At 36.0% G+C, this 21,271-nt stretch overlaps 1 protein-coding gene across 3 annotated transcripts in view; it reads left to right on the top strand.

Moving 5' to 3' along the window:
* The window catches only part of LOC150097438 (uncharacterized), an 857,342-nt gene that overhangs the window by 544,890 nt on the left and 291,181 nt on the right, over nt 1–21,271 (top strand). The window lies entirely within an intron of this gene.

The raw sequence follows: 21,271 nt of genomic DNA on the forward strand, positions 1-21,271 counted from the left end.
ATGTCTTCTCATTCTCTGCTGACCCTCCATAAAATGAAAATTTTCATCTACTTCGTATCCTCTCCACTGTGCATCACCTTATAAACCAGATCTACACACAGTAGTCCAGGTGAGGTCGTATCAAAGCCTTGCAAAGATACAAAATTACTTCCTTATTCTCATATGTCATTGTTCATTTTCACCATTATAATTGTCCTCTGAATCGTATTTGCAATATTTGTTGTATGGTCCCTGGACATCTACTAAAACTCCAGGATCCTTAGCAAGCCTAGTTTCTTCTGGCATCTTGCCAATATAATACATTATTAGATATCTTATTAGATATAGATTACACCAAAGTGCATGACTTTACAGGAACTGTGGATATGTGAAAATGGCTAACATAACAATCAATTGATAGCCATTTTCACATATCCACAGTTCCTGCTTATTCAAATCATGCTGCAAGTACTAAATATCAGTCATATTCTTGATTACTCTGTCTATAAATTAAAGATACCAAGAAACTATATACTTAGTTTAATCCTTTATCTAAGTGTAAGCAAACAAGTTTGCACCTGAACTATTTTCAGGACTGGGGCAACTTGTATAAAGAAACTCATGACTTCACATCACTTGCCTTAGTATCCCATAATGCAAACCACATCCCCTTGCAGACATGTATAATGTTGTGCATTATGGGACAGCCACTTCCCAGACCAGTTTCGACCTTTATTGAGGTCTCATCAGTGGGAGCCATACCCAGAGGTGATACTAAGGTTGAAGTAGTGCAGAAGTCATATTAAATACTCTGGATTAGAGAAAGTTGTTGGAAGTTTTTTTCACTTGGTTATACTCTAAATTAAAGATACCAAGAAATTATATACTTGGTTTAATCCTTTATCCAAGTGTAAACAAACAAATTTATGCCTGAACTATTTTCAGGACTGGGGCAAACCAAGTATATAATTTCTTGGTATCTTTAATTTATAGTATAGCCAAGTGAAAAAACTTCTAATGACTTTCTATAATCCAGAGTATTTTGATAATAAGTTGTGACACCTTTTCGCAACTTGGATGTGAAAATATGACTTCTGCACTAATCCAACCTTAGTATCACCTCTTGCTCTGGTCCCTTCTGATGAGACCTCAATAAAGGTTGAAAGCAGTCTGGGTAGTGGCCTGTTCCATAATGCATGATATTATACATGTCTGCAAGGAGATGTGCTTTGCATTATGGGATACTAAGGGACGTGATGTGAAGTCATAAGTTTCTTTATTTATACAAGTTGCCCCAGTCCTGAAAATAGTTTTAAGTGCAAACTTGTTTGCTTACACTTGGATAAAGGATTAAACCAAGTATATAATTTCTTTGTATCTTTAATTTATAGTATATAAATTTGTATCCTGTCAAATTCCTGGTGTTTATAGCAAATTTTACTTTGCTATAAACCCTTGGGGTTTATAGCAAAGTAAAAAATTATGGTGTATCCATTGCCCTTGTCTAACTCAACTGGAACATTATTATAAAATGTAAGCAAGTTGCTCAAATATGACCTTCCCTGAGTAAAGCCATGCTATTTTTACAAATTATAAGTTCACTGTCAATCTGTTTCTGTATGCAATTGCTTACCAACTTTTTCAAAATCACCACACCACTTCAGACATACTGATAGGTCAGTTGTTGGATACATCAGTCTTTGCACTACCCTTGTCCAATGAGATTATCATGCGTCCTTTCCACTTGTCTGGAAACTTCCCTTTGCTGATACTCAGATTATACAGCCAGGTTAAAGAAAGAGCCACTTCAGCTGAAGACTTCAGCATCAATGCTTATTGCTGAATGCATGTTCAGTTTATGCAACAACTATATCTCTTCATACACCTGAGTTTCTTCCTCTGTTGTAAAGGTAGCATTGAGCTCTACATTGCATACACCAAGTTGAGAGTTGATATGATTTCAGGGAGGCCTAGAAATAATACTAATACTAATTATTAGAGGCCAAACCCATTTAGATTACAATCCATATCATATGTTGCCTTAAAAACAGAATGGAGCATTTGACACCCACTCTGGTATTTCAGTAAAATTTGCTTTTTACTATCTTGCATGACCTTATAAGTTTATAGTGATAACATCTCATTCTTCTACCACCTGTTATCTTATATATATGAGGGAGAAAGTAAGTTCCGATTTTAAATATTTTCACTGCAGCGCTGCAACTGCAATTGTGCGCATGCGTGCTGAGTTTGTTGATTCATTAGCAAGGCATTGGTGTTATTTTCAGGCATTCTCGCAGTGCATATGCTTCTTGGTGTGTGTTTATAATGTCTAAGAAAATACATATGAAATTAGGTCAGTTATTCGTTTCTTGAATGCGAGGAATGTTTAAGCAGCTAAAATTCATTGGCAAATTATTGAGATTTATGCAGAACACACAATGAGTGATTCAATGGTATGAAGATGGATAAGACTTTTTAATGAAGGAAGGACAGGTGTACATGATGAAGAAGAGAGCAGACGACCATCTTTAGTGACTGATGATTTGGTGCATTCAGTTGAAGAGAAAATTCAACATGATAGGGGGATTCACTATGACGTCACTCTTGGGAACAATTCCATCATCCCCCATATAGTCCTGACCTCGCGGCAGGAGACTTTCACCTGTTCAAACATCTGAAATCTTTTCTTGGTGCCCGGCAGTTTCAAGACGAAGCAGTCAATATGTGGTTTGCATTACAGGTGGCAATGCAATACCTTCTACGATGAAGATATACAACTCTTGATGCCCCGTTATGATAAGTGCCTGAATAATGGCAGAAATTGTATAGAAATGTAGTGAAAGATGTCTACTTTAATTTCCAATAAAGTTTTTTTGTAAGTATATATTTTTATTTCTCTGACAGCCCATTGGAACTTACTTTCTGGACGTCCCTCGTATATGTATATCAGCATTTGATAAGCTCCTAGAAGCATCATATCTGGCTGATAGACTTAAATAAGAGTATTGATTTAAAGATATGATGTAGATGTGCAGTCAAATCTCAGTATAGCAAATTTGCAGGGACCACAGAAATATTTTGATAAGGAATAGTTTGCTATAATGAATTTCTTTTAGAATTGTGATTATAGTGCTTTAGTCAGGTCAGCTTTTATCAGTAGTTTGTTATAGTGATTGAGTTGAGTTACTAAGAGTTAAAATTTCCCAAACCTTTCGAAAGACAAGACCATCCATCTGATTTTAATTAAGAGAAACTTCTCATAGTAGATATAGTACTGGCATTTGCTTAGTCTCTTCTATGCTGAGCAGCCTGTTTGTCTAAAATATTATTATTATTATTATTACGCGACACCTCCAGGGAGTCCAAACATTCATTGAGGGAGGGCACCTCCTCTACAACACTCTCTCCACCACTCAAATCCACCAACTACAACTACACCAACGCCATCTACTACCCACCACCACTAGTATTTCCACAGACAGTCGCAAACATCCATGCCCACGGAGGGATTTGAACCTGCAGCCTTTTGGCTGAGTAAACACCAGGTTTACTCAGGGCTTAATAAACACCAGGTAGAGACAGTGAGAGTTTATCTTTGATAGTAATGATGAAATTGGACACTTTGTTAATCAGAAAAAATATAGATATGGTTAATACTTCTTTGGGATTCTAAAAAGATTGAAAGATTCCAGAAATATGTGGGATGGGAACTCTATGTTTAACAGTTGTCATGAGAAAGAGCTATATGAATCCATGATATATTGAATTTTCCAGATTGGTATCAAATTCTTCTTTTGAAAAATTTCATACCAATGACGTTTTGGAGGATAGGGAGTTGACAAAATCATGTTATATATATCACATAATGAAATCAGTGAAATCAAGTTTCTGGAAGCCAGAAGTGGTATAGGGAAAAAAAAAAAAGATGTGTAGAAAAAAAAGCAAACTACCAAAATTTTCTTTTATTTATTTTATGTTCATTTTTTCAGGCACTTTCAAAATGAAGGATCCTGGGTACTAAACTGAGAGAAACATTCCCCATCATAATGCTAATTGTATTATAGGTAATAGTTGGGATGACCTATTGAGATATCTAAAATATGTCCATTTGGTTTGAAGGATGCATTTTATGATTCATGTTTCATACTGAGGAAATCTCATTCAAGTCAGGATCGTCTTGTTGAATCTGACATGACTGAAGTTGTCTTCAACTTACAGGGTGTTGTTGTGATGTTAGGCTTATGTGCAGGAGTCTTTCCATATAAACCAAGAATGTACATTGACTAGATGATGTTTTCTCCTTTCATGAAAGAATTAGGGTAAGCAGTGAGATGTCATGTACTGGAACAAACTTAGCATCAGCAGAAATCAGGATAAACATTATCAGCATAAGAAGAATCAATGAGAAAGGAGTGGAACTATCAGAAGAATTAGAGAGGTATCACTTCAACATAATTTGTGTTATCAAAATGAAGAAGACAAAAATAGGTGAGATTCTTCTAAATAACAACAAGATATTATATGTGGGCAATAATCATCAGTGAAAGGAAGGTGTAGCTACAGTAGTTAGAAAATAAACATGTAGATAAATCTTCTTAAATAGCATGCAATTTCAAGAAGAGTTATGTGAGCAAACATAAATGGGAAAATGATCGCTGAGACTTATTTATGGGCACTACTAAAGAAAAAGTGGGGGAATCTTTCAAGTCATAAGAAATGGCAGCTGGCATCAAGAATAGGAATGGTTCTTGTTGGAAATCTGCAGATTAGGAAATGAATAACAGACAGAAGTGTTGTTTGAAGGAAAGCTTGGAGAAAAGATCACTGATAATAATGGTATATACCTGTGACATATCTTTTCAGAACATGTATTAGTCATTACTATTATCACAACAAAAAAGATGTGCACAAATTCACATGAAGAGAAGATGCATACACAAAATCAGAATAGTCTCTTTAACTGTGTTATCATTGATAGTAATATTTAGGACTAGAGAATTCAAGTAATGGAAAATAGGAAGTGATCTACAGTAATATTTGAGCCAGATAAAAATCAATGTCATATACAAAATAAAAATATGTGAAAGTTTTAAAAAGAATCAGTCAGTTAGCTGTTTACTGAAATATACAAATATTATGAGAGAAAATATGAAAGAGATTGAAAACAAGAATAAAACCTCGGAAGAGTCACTTCAGCTAGGAAAGTATAGTTGTTTGCAAGGATTAAAAAAAACAAAAATTAAAAAAGGACTTTGCATTGTACTCAGGAATTTAGAGGCAGTTTCAGAAAAGAGGAAACCATACAAAAAGAAAGATTCTAGCAAATAAGTTAGCATGTTATCAGAGAATACAGAGAAATGTAAGAAAGTAAAGCATTGTTTAAAAGTAGCTAACTGAAAGGTATGGGAGCCTTGGTATCCTCTCCACCACTTCTTCATCACCACGGAATCCAGATGACCAGATCTGTGCACAGTAACCCAGATGTGGCCTTATTAATACCTTATAAAGTAAGAATATAGATGGTAAATATCAGTAAGATAACAAAATGTTCCAAGAAGGTATTGAAAAAAAAAAAAAGATAAGAAACATTATTATGATGATGTCTGCATGGAGTCAGAAGACTCATTACATGAGACCCTACACTGACACACTAACCATTATTCACACAATACCCCTCGTATTTTTCCTTAAACTGATTTACAGACAAAGCATTTACAACCACCTATGGCAATGCATTCCACACATTCACCACCCTCCAAGCAAAAAATCTAGCTCTAACACCCTTGTTAACCACTCGTACGCAATTTCCAGGGATGACCTCTCATTCTCTCCCTTCTTGCAGTATACAGAAAAAATGTCATCAGTATCAATCCTATAAACCCCTCTTTAATAACTTGTATGATTCCATAATATCTCCTCTCTTATGTCTATCAGCTAGTTTTTGGAGCCCACAATCCTCCAATCTATCCTCATATGAAACATTCCGCAGACCTGCAATGATCTTTGTCACTTGCCTTGGTATCCTCTTCACCACTTCTTCATCACCAAGGAATCCAGATGACCAGATCTGTGCACAGTAACCCAGATGTGGCCTTATTAATGCTTTATAAAGTGGAACAATTACTCCTCTATCCTTGCTTGTTAGTGTTCTTCTACAACCATGTAATTTCATGTGCTGTTTTGGCCACCTTTGCTATGTGCCCTCAAAACTTCAGTTCTCTGTCCACAATAACCCTGAAGTCCCTTGCCTCGTCACCTTATTGAAATTCATTTCCATTAATATAGTACCCAGCATGTGATTTCAACCTCCCGGAGTGCACAACCTTACACTTAGCCACAAAACTGACAGCCATTTACTTTTGCCCATACTGCCAGCATATTTTAGTCATCCTGCAAGATATCTACATCACCTTCATTGACCATCACTTTTCCCAATTTTGCATCATCAGCAAACAAGTGGATATTTGCTGTCAAATTATTTTCAGTATCATTAATGTACAAATTAAACAACAGTGGATCAAGTACTGATTCCTGAGGTACACTACTAGCCACCTACCTTCTCTTGGATTCAGCACCTCCATAAACCACTCCTTGATATCTGTCCATCAGCCAACCTCTAATCCAAATCACCAGTTTTGCATCCATTTCTGATTTTCTCCAATTTATGCAAAGATTTCATGTGGAATCCTGTCAAATCAAATGCTTGTGCAAAGTTCAGCAGTATCATCAAGTAAGGATTTCTTTTATCCAACTTCCCTGTTACTTTATTATAGAAAGTAAGTAAGTTACTAAAGCAAGACCTATCCTTCATAAAACTATGTTGCCCTTTATAAAAGTGTCATATTTCTGTTCATCCATTCCTGAATTCTAGTAAATTTTTATCAATTTATTTCCCTTTCATTTTTATCAGTTTCTCCAAAACCTTAACCAATCCTGATATACTGATTGGCCTATAATGTGCTACTTCTGTCTTGGAGCTTCCCTTTTTTGCAGTCAAAATCAGTTTAGTGTAGTCAAAATCAGAATTCTTTCCACTCTTTTGGAACTTTGCCATAACTGAGGCTTAAATTAAGCTTAATTAGAGGAAGTGCTAATTCTCTTGCACATTCTCGTAACACGAGCCGATATGCCATATAACCCTATGGGAGTGTTAGCATTAAGGTTCGGTAATATACTAAGCACTTCTATTTCTTATATCTCTAGACTCTCATCAGTCAGTGACACATTTGGCATGCAATATCACAACCAAGATGGTATACTTTTGCAAAATGATCACTAAGTAACTTAACTATTTGATTTGCTTTTCTTTTGGACTCATCAGCTAGCTTCCTCTCATAATTAGCTTTGGCCTTCCTGTCTCCTTGCCTGTACCTTGTACTTCTCATGGGTATGCTGATCACCTTCTCTTTATCTCCTGCTTAATAATACTATTCCTCCATCTTACTCTACTTGATTTCTCTTCCTGACTCTGCGTATACAGTCTGATACTGCTTTCCTTAAACACCTTTGACAATCTCCCACACACCATCAACATCTCTCCCCTTCAAGTTCTCATGCCATACCACTGCCAGAAGCTCTGCTATGGCATGAGAGAACATAACATAAAAATTGAGTGTAAACATGTTTTGGATATCTTAATAATTTCTATGAAGGGCTGTTAAATGAAACCAGAAGTGACTATGATGGCAGAAAATATATATAAGTGGAATGTTGTACTTATCAGTATTGAGGTAGAAAAAGCCATCAAAAGCCTGAAATGTGGAAAGCAGATGAAATAGATGATTTGACCATAAATGCTTAAATGTGGATATAAAAATTTTACAGTGGCTTCATTGCATAATTCAGAAGGCAAATTCCACATTATTACTTACCTGTTGAAAGAGAAATAAAACTTTAAGAAGTGCAAAGAAATTTCCCCACAGAGTGTGTGCCTGCTAAGATTTATACAAGCATGTTTGAGAAGATGCTAAGAAAAACTGCAGAAGACAAACCTAGAGAAGTAAAAATAAGTTTGGACCAAATTTGTTTGTCAGGATTAGATATTCACTTGATATAAAATCAGATGTAAAACAGGTTCACACTATCTCCACTCTTACTTATCATTCTTATGAATCACTATAAAGGAATGTGTCATTAAACTTGAAATCAGAATGAGAGATGTTAATCTCAGTACATTATGCAGATGTCATAATCTTAAATAGATCCACTATCTGCAGGATGCCTTAACTAAATTGAATAACTGCTGTAACAAATTTGGCATGAAAATTCACAAAAAGTATGAAAATATGCAAGATCATGGAAACATCAGTATCTTAAATGGCGATCATATAGAACAATGTAAATATTTTATTTTCACACAATTTTTAGTGAAGTCATAAAATTAAACATGGAAATAGACAACAAAATAACAAAGACATTATGGTAGGGAGTTAGCTGAACAAATTTACTTGGAATGTAATCAGAACACTTCACTACCTGTATATAAGAGACTGCTCAAACTGATTTTGACTTATATATCTGATAGTTGGGTTAGAAATATATTTGTCAAAGACTAGAGACCATACATATGAGAGTTCTCAGAAAAATTAGAAAGTGAACAGATGTCATAAATTGCTGAATCATATTAAAAATGAGGATAAAGGAAAACTTGACATTGTTATCAGTCAGAAATGTGTGAATAGAGTGAGTCTGTGGTTGGGCTGACCATATGTACCATTTTGAATGGGACAGTACTGGTTTTTTTTTTTTTTTTTTTTTCATATTTCCCGGCTGTCCCATCGTTTTAATAAAAATATCATTTTGTCCCATTTTTAATAAAAGCTATAAATATACTTTAATATTGGTCAATCGTAAATTATTATTCATAACCTATAATCATATGTCCACTCAGTTAGTCTAGTGGCTATGCACTTCACAACCGTATTCCTGGGGAAGGAGTGTCCTAGGTTCGATTCCCATCATTGACATGAGAAGCTTAAGGATCTTCCTCACCCATAGCCAAGTAGCCAGTCTTGGGCATGGACAGCAAGGTTCCCCCCCCCCCTCAGTTTATCTGGGGTTTTTCATCCCGCAAACAAGCAAACTGGCCCCCATGGATACAGTCATGAATATCTCCCTCAGGGGATACAGCAGAGGAGTGGCAAACCAGCTGCATTAATATGCCACTAACCCCTCATTAGAAGGGAACTCAACCCATCCTAGACGGATGAGAAGATTAGGATAGGATAATCATATATCGATATCATAGATACCAGTAATTTGTATAACCATGGAGTCATATTGTTTTTTACTAAATATCAATATCTGTTGTGATTTATTCGTGACAAGCATCGAACAGATTCTTATTTTTAGAGAGACCTGTGGCATAGTATAATTATTAAAAACAACACATAAGTTTACAGTAATAACTTTAATTAATAAATAAGGTAGATATTTCATTCTAAAACTAATAGTACATCTTCAGTGTTACAAAGAGATAGGAATAGAATACAAGTAACGAACATTCGGTGGATCACCTATTAAAATACAATGTTGTCGCGAGCTAGGAAATGAAAGAAATTAATAAATAATTAATATTTAAGATAATTAGTTTTTTAATGATTACATAAAATAAAAGTCTCCCAGATCTTCGAGAGAGAGAGAGAGGCAATCATTTCGATTTAAATTCGGTCGGTGTAAAAAAGCTTCACAACTTTCTTTAAAGAGACGTTCATATTTGAACCTGCATCTATGTAGGAGAATAGCTTTATCCCACTGGATATTATGGATAGTAATACTGTGTTGTGCTAGACCAGACTTCTGAGGTTTGTTGTAATCAATATAATATTGATTACAATACAATTATGGTATCTAATAATTACCACCCTAATCAAATCCAACAGATAATTGAATCTTATGTTCCAATACTAAGGTTTCTTCAGCAGTTCGCAGAGTTCCAATCCCCTACATTCCAGGAATCTCAGAACCTATAGGTAGAATTTTAAAAAAGTACCAATTGATTCCCACTTATATTCCTATCAACAAAATTTCTTCCTTATTGCCTTCTACAAAAGATAAACTGTCATCTCTTTCTTTGGCTGGCGTTTACCAAATTCCTTGTGAATGCAATGTTTCTTATTTTGGACAAACTGGCTGTTCTGTGGAAAAAAGAATTAAAGAACATCAATATTATATTGATTACAACAAACCTCAGAAGTCTGGTCTAGCACAACACAGTATTACCACTACCCATAATATCCAGTGGGATAAAGCTATTCTTCTTCATAGATGCAAGTTCAAATATGAACGCCTCTTTAAAGAAAGTTGTGAAACTTTTTTACACCGACCGAATTTAAATCGAATGCTTGCCTCTCTCTCTCGAAGATCTGGGAGACTTTTAATTTATGTAATCATTAAAAAACTAATTATCTTAAATATTAATTATTTATTAATTTCTTTCATTTCCTAGCTTGCAACAACATTGTATTTTAATAGGTGATCTACCGAATGTTAGTTACTTGTATTCTATTCCTGTCTGTTTGTAACACTGAAGATGTACTATTAGTTTTAGTATGAAATATCTACCTTATTTATTAATTAAAGTTATTACTGTGGACTTACATGTTGTTTTTAATAATCATCGGACAGATGCATATCTTAGACATGGCATCTGTACTGCTGTAGCATAATTTTTGTTTTGCCTGTATGCTAACCGGTGGCTTTGTTATTCAGTGGCAGTGGTTTAAATTTCATATTTTTTAAAGCTTTAAGTCTATCCTTACAATGTCGAAGAGGCAAAACTGCCATTTTAATGATGATCTCCAGAAAGAATTCAGATTTATTAAGCTGGACAAGCTGTGTAGTGATGGAACAAAGTGGTTTGCCAACATTGTAATGTCCATTTTTCTGATGCTCATGGAGACAGAAGCGACATCAACCAACATCTACATAGCCAGAAACATAAGGATGCAGAAAAGACTTTGGCTTCAGTTAAAAATATCAGCTCGTTTATGGTGAGATGTGATGGTGATAGTGAAAGCAATAAAATTGCAGCAAGTGAAGCTCTTGTTGCTTATCATACTATGCGTCACGGCCAAAGTTTTCATGCAAATGATTGCTTGTTGACATTGATAAATAAAATTTATGACCCAAAATTTTCTTCAGCACCTACCAAATCAGAAGCAGTAATTACCAACGTTTTATCACCATATGTACTGGGCAAAGTAATAGAGGATTTGAATAAAACAAAAAACATTACAGTCAGTTTAGAAGCATGAAACAAAAAAAAAGACAGCAAACTTTTTCCAATCGTTGTGCGGTACTTTTTGCCAAATTGTGTGTTCAAGACAAAATTATAGACTTTATTTCCTTACCTGGTGCTATGTTGAAACCTACAATGTGCTATGTTGAAGGAAGTAAGTGACAAATTTGCCTTACAAAACAAAATTTTACTTTGTGTGCAGATAACACGAACAACAATTTTGGTGGTTGCAAAAACTTGAAACTGAATTGAAGAGGCAGATTATCGGTATTGATTGTGTGGCACACATTATGCATAATTGTCTCTAGCCAGTGCCGTAACGAGGGCATGGCGAAAGAGGCGTCTGCCACTTATGTTAAAAAAAATCTATGTGGACTGAAAATATTATATCATTAATAAAACTAACATATAACAAATTTAACAGAATTCTTCTCTTCGTTCACTTCTACAAAGATATACATTAAATGCTAGAAATAAACAGAAAAAATAAAAACTGCACAATATTTACCTACGACACAACGTTAATTTGTGATGTTGGTGCTCGTGTAGTAGCAACATATCTTGGGCTGCAATGCTACCAGCCCAAACTGCACGTAAATCATGCATTATCCCCACTAGCGGTTTGGTGCGGTCTGCATTGAATGCAGCTCCACCGTTGAGTATACCAGCCAGTATACTGATACTAGCCCTAAACCACGCAGCACATTGACTATTGCAAAATACAACTCTTGCTACAAAATGATTTATATGAAATACTATTGAGCAGTATTGTATTACAAACAAGAAAAGAATGATATTTAGATAAATATAAAAAAATTTAAGAACAGTGATAATAAAACAGGGGCATTCATTTTATTCAGGACGGGCTGCAGCCCTTATGAGTGAGCAGCAGCTTGGCAAAAATAATATGGCAAAAACTTGAAACTGAACTGAAGAGGCAGATTATCGGTATTGGTTGTGGGGTCACACATTATACACGATTGTCTCCAGTGTGCTGTTGACTGTTTACCAATTGATATTGAATGTTTTGCAGTGAAAGTATACAAATAGTTCAATATATACAGTCAGAGTTGAGGAACTGAAAAACTTTTGGCGACTTTGCAGGAAACAATTATACTAAATTATTAGAGCATAGAAATACAAGATTTTTGTCCTTGAGTGCATCAATTGACAGAATTTTAAGCATGTTTGATGAGCTTTGTTCTTATTTTCTTTCTCAAGAAAATTGTTTGAAGAACCCTGTTTGGAATTGTGATTGCCATTTGAAAGAGATCAAGTCCACATTCTAGACATACATTAGCTTAATTGAAAAAGATAATATTTCAGCTACAGAAGTAGCCATGAACATTGAAAATCTTGTAAACGATTTAGAGTTCATAAAAAATGAAGTGTTTGTAACTACTGATGGCAAAAAAAAAAAAATTCAGGAGATTCAGGAGAAATTAACGAGGCTAAGTTTTTTGAGGTAGTTGAGAATTTCTATGAAACCAGCTTAGAATATGTCAACAAGTGGAAGTGCAATTTAGGAAACACTGAGAAGTTCAAGTGGGAAAAGGAAGACATCTGAATGGAAAGAAATACAGGACAGCCTGAAGGAGGAACTCATCAAACACAAAAAAAGAAGAAACTTGTATATTCGATCAGTGGACCCTCATAAAATCTATAATTGCAAAGCAGTTAGATACATGGAATGAAGAAAACATTCCTCTATCTGATAGATGGGTACAGATTTTTTCTCAAATGGGCGAAAAATGCCTAGACTTTCAAGACTTTTGCAATATTGTAGAGTTTATTCTTTGTCTTCCAGGAAGTACAGCACCTGTTGAGAGAATATTTTCTGTTATGAACAGTATGTGGTCAAAAGAGATATCTAGATAAGTGTTGAGACAATGACGGCGATGTTAGTTGTAAGACAAAACTGTCATGGAGTGTGAGAAGTTTTATGATAAGGTGTTGAAAGACCGAAATTTGCTGCGTAAGATCACTTCATTGGAGAAATATTCATGGTACAATCATGGTGAAATATTGTCCCCCTCTATGTCTATCTAAATTTTTGTATGGGTTCTGTCACTGAAAACTAATGGTAAGCTCAATATGTTTATGTAATAAAACTTTTTTTATCGTCTTACTTTTTCATGAATCCAGAATATTGCATAACCCCTGTCTCGTTTTTGCCATCCCAATGTCCTTTTTTTGTCTCAAGGAAATATGTTCAGCCTATCTATAGTGCTTTGGTCTCCTAAACAGAATGAGAAAAGAATAGTTAGAAGATGGTGTTCAATGCTATGGGTGATAGCAACACACACACACACACACACACATAGCAGTGCGACATGATCACTTGGATACTGGACAAGAGAGGTTTGGCTGACAATTTGGAATTTTCTCAACCAAAATTGTATTCTATGTTAGCTTGAGCCTCAGTTAATCATTCAAAGAAGGGGGAAACTGTGGTGACAAGAGAAATGTTAACTATTGGAACAAACTCATTATTGGCAGAATTAGAATGAGAAGTATCATGTCAATTTAATCAGTTTTAATAAATCGAAGACGGTTAAGATATTAATAAATAATAACGTATGATGTTATATTCTGGCAATAGTGATGAAGGAAAGGGAAATAGTAGCATTAGCAGTCAACACCAAATATGAAGGTAAACTTTTTGAATGGCAAACAGTTGCAAGTTGAGCAATGTGGGCAAATTTATGTAGAATTTAGTGATGAGACTTTGATTATGGTCCCAGAAAAGATTCTGTACAATAGAAGAAACATATGAGTTTCTTCAAGATTTTTCAAGTATACTGAAGAAGAGGCTTAGAAAAATTGTGGAAGTGAAACATGCAAAAGTACAAGCTGATTTCAGGCCAAATAAGGTTATCAGAATGAGATTTTTGCTTTGAGATAAGTCGTAGATAAATTCCCATCATATAACAAGGATATACATTTAAGTTTTGTATATTTGGAAAATTACATGACAAGGTGCCAAGAGAAAAACTGTTTTAAATGGTACATTTATGTAATGTAAATGGAACATTATACAGAGCAACATGTAATCTGTATTTAATTTGTAAGTCAGCAGTTTGAATTACAGTATTCATTGTATAGTCATGTGTAAGACGAGTGTACACTATCCCCACTGTTATTGATAACCCATGTGGACAAGTTATGAAGGAAAAAGGCATTAAACCTGACATCAGAATATATGAGAAGTCAGCAGTGTTTGCACTTGCCCATATTAGAATAGCTGTAGCTGTGATACTGAAGTGGGGTTGCTATGATACTAAAGACAGTTCAGGCAAGAACCCTTCTTGGTTATAATATGGTAGTTTATGCACCTCAGTAGACCTAATGAAGACAGTGAGGAATTCTATGAAAATTTATTATTATTACCGAATAGTCATCCCCATAGTGTCTGAAGATCCATATCAACCAACTTTGCAATCCACACACCTCAATCTATCCTCATAGGGAACATTCTGCAGACCACTATCTTGATCACTTGCCTCTGAATCTTCTCCACTGCTTCTTCATCCCCAAGAAACCCAGAAGACCAGACTTGAGCAAAGTAATCCAGATGTGAATATATCAAGGCCTTATAAAGAGGAATAACAACTTCCTTATCTCTACTTGTTAATGTGTTCTTTAATAGCAAAGTAATCTTATGAGCCACCGTAGCAATATGTCCTCTAAACTTTAACTCTGTCTACCCCACCCTTAAATCTTTAGCTTCATCTGTTTCCTGGAGTGCAGTGCCATCAATGTGGTACACAGCTTGTAATCTGTTTATCCCAAAATGCATAACTTTACATTTCTCCACATTAAATTGACACCAGTTATCTTTTCCTCATACTGACAGCCTATTTAAATGATCCTGCAAGCTCTGCACATCACCTTGATTAACTATTATCTACCTAATTTCGCATCATTAGCAAAGAACTAATTTTTTTTTTCAGATTATTTTCGATATCATTTATGTCCAAATTAAACAGTAGTGTCCCAGCACTGAACCTTACAGCACACCACTAGTCACCTGTTTTCACCTTGATTCTGTCCCTCAATATACCAATTTTGCATATCTGTCCAGCAACCACCCTCATTCACATAACCATTGTCTTATCTATACTCATTTGTTCTAATTTGCATAACAGATTTCCATGTAGTATTCTATCACATGCCTTTGTGAAATCAAGCAGAATCATTGTGTAGTCATTTCCTTTATCCAACTTGGTGTAACTCTATTATAAAAAGTTAGTAAATTACTAAGGCATGACCTACCCTTCACAGAGCCATGTTGCCATCATACGAAGGTTGGTCGATTGGTAGAGCCTCTACTACTAATGGCTCATGCAAAAAGTTAAGCAAGTTTGAGCTTGCTTAAACTAGTAGTTGGATGGGGATCAATCGTTCGATGCTTTTTGCACGCCCTCCCTCAATGAGTCTTTGGATTCCTTGAAGGTGTCACATAATTATAATAATAATATTTTTATCCACCCATTCTTGAATTCGCTTTTTGATCAATTTTTGCACTACTTTTATCTCCATGCCTGAGATTCCGATTGGTCTATAATTTGCTACCACAGTCATAAGCCTCCCTTATGCAAGGGAATTGTTTTGCCCTCTTTCCACTCCCTTGGAACTCTACCAGATCTGAGACTTAAATTAAAGAGCCTAGTCAGAGGCATCGCCAGTTCCCTTGCACATTCTTGCAAAACCTATGCTGATATCCCATCTAATCCCACAGCTATATTTACATGGAGATTCTGCAGTATCCTAAGAATCTCCAATTCATCCACCTCTGTTCAAACCTTAGTGTCTGTTGCAAATGTTAAAGCAATAACTTCACTTGGATGATATATCCTTGAAAGTGGTCACTCAGTAACTCAACTACTTTATCAGCTTCTATTACCTTGTGACAATCACTCATTAGGGTTAATCATCCACGGTCATTATTTCTCTTACTTGACACATAACAAAAGAACTCTGAGGGATTTCCTTTGGCTTCCTCAGCTAGATTCTTCTCGTAATCTGATTTTCCTTTATTGGTCACATTTCTTGCCTGAGCCTTGTACTGTTTATGAGTTTGCTGGTCACTTTTCTACTTATATATCCTCCACAGCATTTTCTTCTTCAGCTCACTCTTAATGATATTACTCACCCATGTAACTCCTAGCTGATTAGCATCTCCTTACCATAGGTACAGAATTTAATATTGCATCCTCTAGATGACCTTAACTATCTCCTGTGCACTACTAACATCCTTACCCTGCAATGTTTTATGCCATGGCACAGATTTGAGCTTCTTCCTAAGTTTGTCGTAATCACCTGTCTTGTTAGTTCCACATATACCTTTTCTTGGCAGGATATTCCTCATGTTTTGCAATCTTCCATGTCAAGACTGCATGGTCACTTTTGCCAATCGGAGGCAATGTATGGATTGGTTATGAATTGCTCTTCTGATCCCATGACCATGTCCAATACTTTCACTCTCCTAGTCTCCTTCCTCACATGCTGCCTCAAGTAATTATCTTTCAGTAGGTGTAATTCCATTTCCTTGCTGCCATATGATCTTTCTACCGTCCAGTCTATATCTCCATAGTTGAAGTCTCCCGTAATAATCACTCGACTTGTACTCATATTAATTTGCGATGCATGTCTTCCAGATCATCCGTGGAACTCCTTGCCCTATAGCAACAATCAACTGGTATATCCTGTCTTACTGACCTTGATCTCACACCGGATGGCTTAAAGTGAACAGTCACCATTCTGCCTATCTCCTATTCTTTTTGGCTGCAATTCATCTGCTATCATCAGCAGTACCCTCCCTCCCCCATTCTATCTTTCTGAAAATACCAAAATCTTCACACCCTTTTCATTAATTTTGCTTGAGAGACTAGATTCCATATTTGTTCATTCTCACTCACTTGGCTTATGGGCATCTTCACACAAATTTACCTGCATCCACCCTAATTGCTTAAGTTTTCCTGAATCTGCGCTTTAGCATGCTCAGTGAACAAAGCTTTCTCTAGAAACTTAATGGTAAAACCATATAAATACAGTTCATCAGTATTATACAAATCCTTTTTTTCCATCAAACACAGATCCACAAATCATATGGCATTCCTTCTGCACAACCTACATATTGATTCATTAACTATCAACACCCTCCTCCTCAGTTCACCTCTATTGTAGTATGCCAGGAGACTTACAACCTTCAGATTGTAAGAATGTCAGATACAGTTTACAGATTGTTTTGGACTCTCTACCAAGGAGGGAGGGGGAGGTACATTACATCTTAGAAGACTTTACTGCAAAAATGTGAAACAGTATGAATAATGAAGGACTGTTGGAATTTGCCCATGCTAACAAATTAGTTATTACAAATACCTGCTTCCAGAAACGCCCTTGACAGATCTATACTTGGACATCTAGCATTGAAGGTCAAGACACCATATTGATTACATCCTGGCTCTCCAGTGGTGGAAGACAGACAAGCTTCTCTGATGTGTATACTTGACCTGGAGCAGACTGTAGTACAGACCATTAGCTAGTAAGAGCCAAAGTAAGATTTAGATCCGAAACCTTCCAAGTCAGGCATATCCCTCTAGACTGGATGTTAGAGTAATTCCTAGTGGATTCACAGAAGAAACATCCATTTGGTTAGATGACTTTTTGGAGACTAATAAGGAGACCTCACCAGAAAAATGCTTTGGGAAAGAGTCAAGGTTAAAATACAGGATACAGTCAAGAAGTATCTCAAGGCCCAATAAGCTCAAACCAAGAGACCCATGGATATCAATTAAGTGGGGAATCGAATCAGAAGGAGGCAGATGGAAAAACAAAGAGAGACAGGGACTGAAGAATATAAAATATTACATAGAGAAGTCAGAAGAGCCATCAGGCAGGAACAAGAAAAAGTTTTATACTAAATGTGAAGCAATAGAGGTCTAGATGAGGAAGCACAATTATAAAAGGATGCTTCATTTAGTTCATGACCTAAAGCTTAAGTTTAAGCCTAAATTAAATGTCATGAAAGACAGGAATGGGACCTTACTAACAGAAGAACTAGAAATCAAAAACTGATGAAAAGAATATTGTGATTAACTGTACAACAGAGAGGATAAAGAAAATTTGGAGGGGAAATTTTCGATTTGGAACTTTATCCACTTAGGCATGAGGTTGAAAGTGCAGTTAAACTTCAAGGCCTTGGGTGTAGATGGAAGCCCACCAGAGTTAATTAAGGCTACAGGAGGATGAAGGGATAAGAATGTTTCATAGATTAATTACAAGGATGTGGGAGACAGGATCATGGCCTAGAGACTGGAAGAAGTTGGTTTTCACACCTTCTTATGAAATGTGAAGGATTGCAAGAACTATGGAATTATTAGTTTAATCTCTCATGCATGGAAGATTTTATTAAAGATCATTCTAAATAGGATTGAGGCCAAAGTTGAGGCATAGATGCCTGAGGAAATAAAGAATTTAGATTCCTTATGATAATGTTTCATATACTACTCTTTTAACTGTGTTCAGCATGTGAAACTGTGGGAAGTAATGAAAAGAATGGGTTTTCCTCAGCACGCTATAAAGCTGATAGCTAGCTTGTACAGGGTGCAAGAAGCCACGGTAAGAACAGGTGTTGAATTAACTGATTGGCTTCAGTTTGGAAAGGGACTTAGGCAAGGATGTCTACTTTCTTTCCACTTGTTTAGTATATATGCAGAGGACATCATGTGTGTAGCATTGGATGAACTCAAAACAGGAATTAGAATAAGTGGTTTTGGGCTCTGTAAGGTTTTGAAATTTTGGGCACACTGAAAGGATGGAAGGAGGACTTCTCAGAACAGTAACAGAAGGTAAAGTTCCTGGGAAAAGAGGAATGGGTAGACCATCAATGAGATGGATAGATGGTGGGTCTGGAGTGACTGATCTTCACAGAGTTGAAGCCTCCAGAAAAGCATACAACAAAACTAGATGGTAAGGACTGGCTTGGCATATCACCAAGCATCTGAGGGATCATATAGTATCTGTTGATGTCCAATGAACAGATGGATGGAGATCTGACAAATAACAGGTTAATTTGGAATAAAATAATTAATAGGAAACTAGTAATAATTCAGACTTAATCATGTCATACTGTTAGAGTATACTGTACATCCCTTGGGGGGGGGGGGGTACATATTAGGAATATGATGGTGATATACTGGCAGACTTCTACATCTGTTAAGTTGAAGATATGGATATGCACAACTCTGTTTCCTCTGTCACTATGCTATTTGATGTATCTGAGTTTGTTCTTGATGTTTTCATATTTTAATGATATGCACCACAGTTGATTAATCTTATATACAATAATTTTGCTACAGTTCCATGCATTGCTGAAATGAAATACTTTTGCAGACTTTTACTCAAAAAAATATTTTCTGGCATTTTTTGTTGATTAATGTTGTCTAATCTTGCTAGAAGACAGTTAATTCTAAACATTGTCTTTTTCCAGTGTTTGCTGTATGCAGCTGTTGTTCCTATAGTTGCATTTCTTTCCTTTATATCATTTGGATAGCAAGTGATTCTTTTTCTACATGTCATCCTTTTTCCCAGCCATTGTGACACTCCAACTCTGCCAATTGAGATGCCATTCATGACTGTTATATCTCTTTTTCCATATGATTATTGCTTTCACTCTCCTGGTCCAAGCAGTTGCTGTGATCTAATGACGGAAGTTATTCTTGCTGGGATGACTGTCTATTCACCATTCCACTCAAAATCCCTCAAAAGTGCCAAAACAGTCTAAACTAAAAATCCAGCATGTATTTCATGGCCCAAGATAAAAAACCAGCCTCTCACTCAACTTGCATCACAGCTCATAACAAGTGCAAAAAAAGCATCAGCAAATCTAAAGCAGAGTTTGTAAGACCTAAATATACTAATCTTCTCTCCTTCTCAAATAGAGTTTTCTGGTCCATTACCAAGGCTGCTGGTCATTCTTCTGCCCTACTATATTTCACCTCTTTTTCTCTTTCATCTTGATGGAACAGTGCCAACATTTCCTAAAGATATGATGGGGGGGGACTGAAAAGTTCTAATAAACACCTAGAACAAAAACGACTGTTTGTTGTACAACAAGGAAACACTTTTTTCTCAGGGGACTGCATATATGCAGCAGCATTGTAACAGGTGTATAACACTTCATGGGGAATATGTAGAATAATGTATATAAGTTACATGGTTCTACCTCAATTCCTTCATGGTTGATTATCACAACTTCTTAGCACACACTCATGAGAGACCTATTGGCATCGGTCTTCTCTTCCAGCTCTTGTTTACATGACCAAAGCAGATCTCTTCCTACTATTCCATGTACCATTATCAGTATGCCTCCTGTAATTTTTTTTTTTTTTTTTTTTTTTTTTTTTCCAGATGGACATCAGAAAAATACTCAGCAGCCTTGATACTAATAAGTCCTTTCACCTACATGATATTCCTCCAATTTTACTGCCAACTAGTGCTCCAGGACTAACACCCATCACCTGTAGAAGTTGTCCTACTCATCATCATCATCATCATCATCAAATTCCTGCCATGTACCCTCAAGGGGTGTACAGGATATGACAGTACTACATGAAAAAATTACATCATTACTAACTTCCTATCTACAATTTTCCTCCAAATCAGTCTGTTACTTGTCAAGACTCCAACATTATCAGATCTTATATTTCTATCGTCTAAGGCACTTTGTACCGTATCAATCCACCTATATCTTGGTCTTCCTCTGGGTCGTTTTCCTGCCAACCTGGCAGAGAACACTTGTTTTGCTAATCTTTCCTCTCCCATTCTATTTAAGTGACCATACCATCTGAGATTAGCTCTGCTAACGCATTCCTGGATGCTGACAATGTCAAGTTCTTTCCTAATATCCTCATTTTTAATATGATATTGCCATTGATGCCATCTGTTCACGCCTCTAATCTTTCTCAGGACTCTCATATCTGCGGTCTCTAGTCTTTGGTCAAGTGTTTTACTTCTGACCCAGCTCTCAGATCCATAAGTTAAAAT

This window comes from Typopeltis vanoorti, chromosome 17 (assembly GCF_054136105.1).
Source record: "Typopeltis vanoorti isolate ZY-2024b chromosome 17, IOZ_Tvanoo_1.0, whole genome shotgun sequence".
Taxonomy (NCBI): Eukaryota; Metazoa; Arthropoda; class Arachnida; order Uropygi; family Thelyphonidae; genus Typopeltis; species Typopeltis vanoorti.